The 4,170-nt window shown below is 54.4% G+C and overlaps 1 protein-coding gene across 6 annotated transcripts in view; it reads right to left on the bottom strand.

Moving 5' to 3' along the window:
- ATP6V1A (ATPase H+ transporting V1 subunit A) overlaps positions 1-4,170 on the bottom strand; it is a 111,668-nt gene that overhangs the window by 86,467 nt on the left and 21,031 nt on the right. For 2 of the 6 annotated variants that reach the window (XM_082247268.1, XM_082247270.1), the window contains exon 1: positions 133-266. The exons of the other annotated variants lie outside the window; for them this stretch is intronic. The gene's annotated coding sequence lies outside the window, so the exon portion shown is untranslated. Of the gene's footprint in view, positions 1-132; positions 267-4,170 lie in introns of those variants that run through there. 6 annotated transcript variants of the gene reach the window in all.

Genomic DNA, 4,170 nt, shown 5'->3' with positions numbered 1-4,170 from the left:
CACCAGCCCTGGTGATTTCACCCTCCCAATCCAAAATAATTTGAATAGGGTGAGCCTCATCAATGAGCACACAACACACATACAGGAGCGCAGCACACACACACACACCAATACACAGACAGAAGCACTCACGGATGGCCCAGGCTGTGCCAGCGCTGTGCGCACAATGTCAGAGCGAACACAGCGGCCTCGGCTCCTCTGATGTGGTGAGTCACCCAATTTCCAGGATGAATCTCAGAAAAGAGGAAGATGCTGCAGTATTTCCATCCTCTGCACCGTCACTCTCAGCAGAGAGGAACTGAGCAATGCCACAACGCTGCTATCCTGACATCCCCGACCCAGCCGTGTCACTGCCAGCCAGCTGGAAAATAAAGACTGTTCCATGAACCCCCCCACACACACACTGATATTTATCATCATGGCAGATGAGACACTGATGGCAATCTGCTGTGATTGGAATGATAATGCTGAACTCCAGGCAAATAGCTAAAAAAAAAAAAAAAAAAAAAAAAAAACAGATCAGCCATAAAATTATGACCACTGACAGGTAAACTAGATAACATGAATTATCTCGTTACAATGGCACCTGAAAGTCAGTAGGACATATTAGGCAGCATGTGGTCTCTGAAGTTGAAAGCAGAAAAAAAAAAAAAAAATGGGAAAGCGTAAGGATTTGAGTGACTTTGATAAGAGCCAGACTGTAATGGATAGACGACTGGGTCAGAGCAACTCCAAAACTGCAGCTCTTCTGGGATGTTCCCAATCTGCAGAGTTACAGAGTCTACCAAGAGTGGTCCGAGGAAGGAGAACCTGGCCAACCGATGACAGGGTTATGGGGAGTGAAGGTTCATTGGTGGAGGAGGTGGTGGAGCGGAGGTTCATTGGTGGAGGAGGTGGTGGAGCGGAGGTTCATTGGTGGAGGAGGTGGTGGAGCGGAGGTTCATTGGTGGAGGAGGTGGTGGAGCGGAGGTTCATTGGTGGAGGAGGTGGTGGAGCGGAGGTTCATTGGTGGAGGAGGTGGTGGAGCGGAGGCTCATTGGAGGAGGAGGTGGGGAGCTAAGGCTCATTGGAGGAGGAGGTGGGGAGCTAAGGCTCATTGGAGGAGGAGGTGGGGAGCTAAGGCTCATTGGAGGAGGAGGTGGGGAGCTAAGGCTCATTGGAGGAGGAGGTGGGGAGCTAAGGCTCATTGGAGGAGGAGGTGGGGAGCTAAGGCTCATTGGAGGAGGAGGTGGGGAGCTAAGGCTCATTGGAGGAGGAGGTGGGGAGCTAAGGCTCATTGGAGGAGGAGGTGGGGAGCTAAGGCTCATTGGAGGAGGAGGTGGGGAGCGAAGGCTCATTGGAGGAGGAGGTGGGGAGCGAAGGCTCATTGGAGGAGGAGGTGGGGAGCGAAGGCTCATTGGAGGAGGAGGTGGGGAGCGAAGGCTCATTGGAGGAGGAGGTGGGGAGCGAAGGCTCATTGGAGGAGGAGGTGGGGAGCGAAGGCTCATTGGAGGAGGAGGTGGGGAGCGAAGGCTCATTGGAGGAGGAGGTGGGGAGCGAAGGCTCATTGGAGGAGGAGGTGGGGAGCGAAGGCTCATTGGAGGAGGAGGTGGGGAGCGAAGGCTCATTGGAGGAGGAGGTGGGGAGCGGAGGCTCATTGGTGGGGGAGCGAAGGCTCATTGATGGAGGTGGGGAGCGAAGGCTCATTGATGGAGGTGGGGAGCGAAGGCTCATTGATGGAGGTGGGGAGCGAAGGCTCATTGATGGAGGTGGGGAACGAAGGCTCATTGATGAAGGTGGGGAACGAAGGCTCATTGATGGAGGTGGGGAACGAAGGCCCATTGATGGAGGTGGATGAGCGGAGGCTCATCGATGGAGGTGGGGAACGAAGGCCCATTGATGGAGGTGGGGAACGAAGGCCCATTGATGGAGGTGGGGAGCGGAGGCCCATTGATGGAGGTGGGGAGCGGAGGCCCATTGATGGAGGTGGGGAACGAAGGCCCATTGATGGAGGTGGGGAACGAAGGCCCATTGATGGAGGTGGGGAACGAAGGCCCATTGATGGAGGTGGGGAGCGAAGGCCCATTGATGGAGGTGGGGAGCAAAGGCTCATTGATGGAGGTGGGGAGCAAAGGCTCATTGATGGAGGTGGGGGAGCGGAGGCTCATTCATGGAGGTGGGGAGCAAAGGCTCATTGATGGAGGTGGGGAGCAAAGGCTCATTGATGGAGGTGGGGAGCAAAGGCTCATTGATGGAGGTGGGGAGCAAAGGCTCATTTGATGGAGGTGGGGAGCAAAGGCCCATTGATGGAGGTGGGGAGCAAAGGCCCATTGATGGAGGTGGGGAGCAAAGGCCCATTGATGGAGGTGGGGAGCAAAGGCCCATTGATGGAGGTGGGGAACGAAGGCTCATTGATGGAGGTGGGGAACGAAGGCTCATTGATGGAGGTGGGGAACGAAGGCTCATTGATGGAGGTGGGGAACGAAGGCTCATTGATGGAGGTGGGGAACGAAGGCTCATTGATGGAGGTGGGGAACGAAGGCTCATTGATGGAGGTGGGGAACGAAGGCTCATTGATGGAGGTGGGGAGCGAAGGCTCATTGATGGAGGTGGGGAGCGAAGGCTCATTGGTGGAGGTGGGGAGCGAAGGCTCATTGGTGGAGGTGGGGAGCGAAGGCTCATTGGTGGAGGTGGGGAGCGAAGGCTCATTGGTGGAGGTGGGGAGAGAAGGCTCATTGGTGGAGGTGGGGAGCGAAGGCTCATTGGTGGAGGTGGGGAGCGAAGGCTCATTGGTGGAGGTGGGGAGCGAAGGCTCATTGGTGGAGGTGGGGAGCGAAGGCTCATTGGTGGAGGTGGGGAGCGAAGGCTCATTGGTGGAGGTGGGGAGCGAAGGCTCATTGGTGGAGGTGGGGAGCGGAGGCTCATTGGTGGAGGTGGGGAGCGGAGGCTCATTGGTGGAGGTGGGGAGCGGAGGCTCATTGGTGGAGGTGGGGGAGCGGAGGCTCATTGGTGGAGGTGGGGGAGCGGAGGCTCATTGGTGGAGGTGGGGGAGCGGAGGCTCATTGGTGGAGGTGGGGGAGCGGAGGCTCATTGGTGGAGGTGGGGGAGCGGAGGCTCATTGGTGGAGGTGGGGGAGCGGAGGCTCATTGGTGGAGGTGGGGGAGCGGAGGCTCATTGGTGGAGGTGGGGGAGCGGAGGCTCATTGGTGGAGGTGGGGGAGCGGAGGCTCATTGGTGGGGGAGCGGAGGCTCATTGATGGAGGTGGGGGAGCAAAGGCTCATTGATGGAGACATGGAGTAATAGAAGAAGGTGGCCTGGTCTGATGAATTCATGAATGGTTAGAGGAAGACAAGTTTGAGGTGTGGACCTCCAAATTCTCCAGATCTCAATCCACAGAGCATTTATGGAATGTGCTGGAAAAACAAGTCCTATCCATGGAGGCCCCACCTCCCAACTTACAGGACTTAACAGGATCTTCTACTAACGGCTTGGTGCCAGATACCACAGCATACCTTCAGAGGTCTAGTGGAGACAGTCCACACCTTAACCAATCAGGGCGGATTTGGCAGCAAAAAGGGGGGACCTACTCACAAATGGATGGGTGGTGATAACGTTATGGCTAATCGGTGTATAAAGAAACTGTTCTGCCTGCCAAAAGATTTATTGCTCTGTCCATCCAGACCTGACGTTAAATCAGCTCTGCCACACAGCACAGCCTAGTCTGGCTGAAAAATAAGTCGATTTTTCTCTCCCGAAGATCAGGAATATTTACAAGTCTAAAGCTGGATACACATAAAATTGTTGTTCTATTTCCTCTAGATTCAACTATGTAGTGCAAGGGCCGGCCTGATCCCATACAGTTTGAAAGGGTTTAGGTTTGACCTCATATTATATGGTTTTGATAAAAATCTAAAAGAAAGGTTTACTAGAAAATTGTATAAAAATTGTATAGTGTGTAGCCAGCTTTATCACTCCCCTGCCTGTGACTGGACAGTGAAAGGAGAAATATCAGACTGATGAGCTCATCTCTGTTACTCTGCTCTCTCCTCCTATCAGCATGTGCCTTGCTAGCTGCAGAACAATGGATTGGTGAGAGATGAGAGCACATGGCTTTACTTTTTTTTTTAAAGCGGAAATAAACGTAACCAGTTCTGGACCGGAAGGACTTGTCCCCCTTAACCACTTCGACCA

This window comes from Pelophylax lessonae (assembly GCF_965119305.1).
Source record: "Pelophylax lessonae genome assembly, chromosome: 2".
NCBI classification, from domain to species: Eukaryota; Metazoa; Chordata; class Amphibia; order Anura; family Ranidae; genus Pelophylax; species Pelophylax lessonae.
The sequence above is the reverse complement of the archived record's forward strand: the minus strand, read 5'-3'. Positions and strand labels throughout refer to the sequence as shown.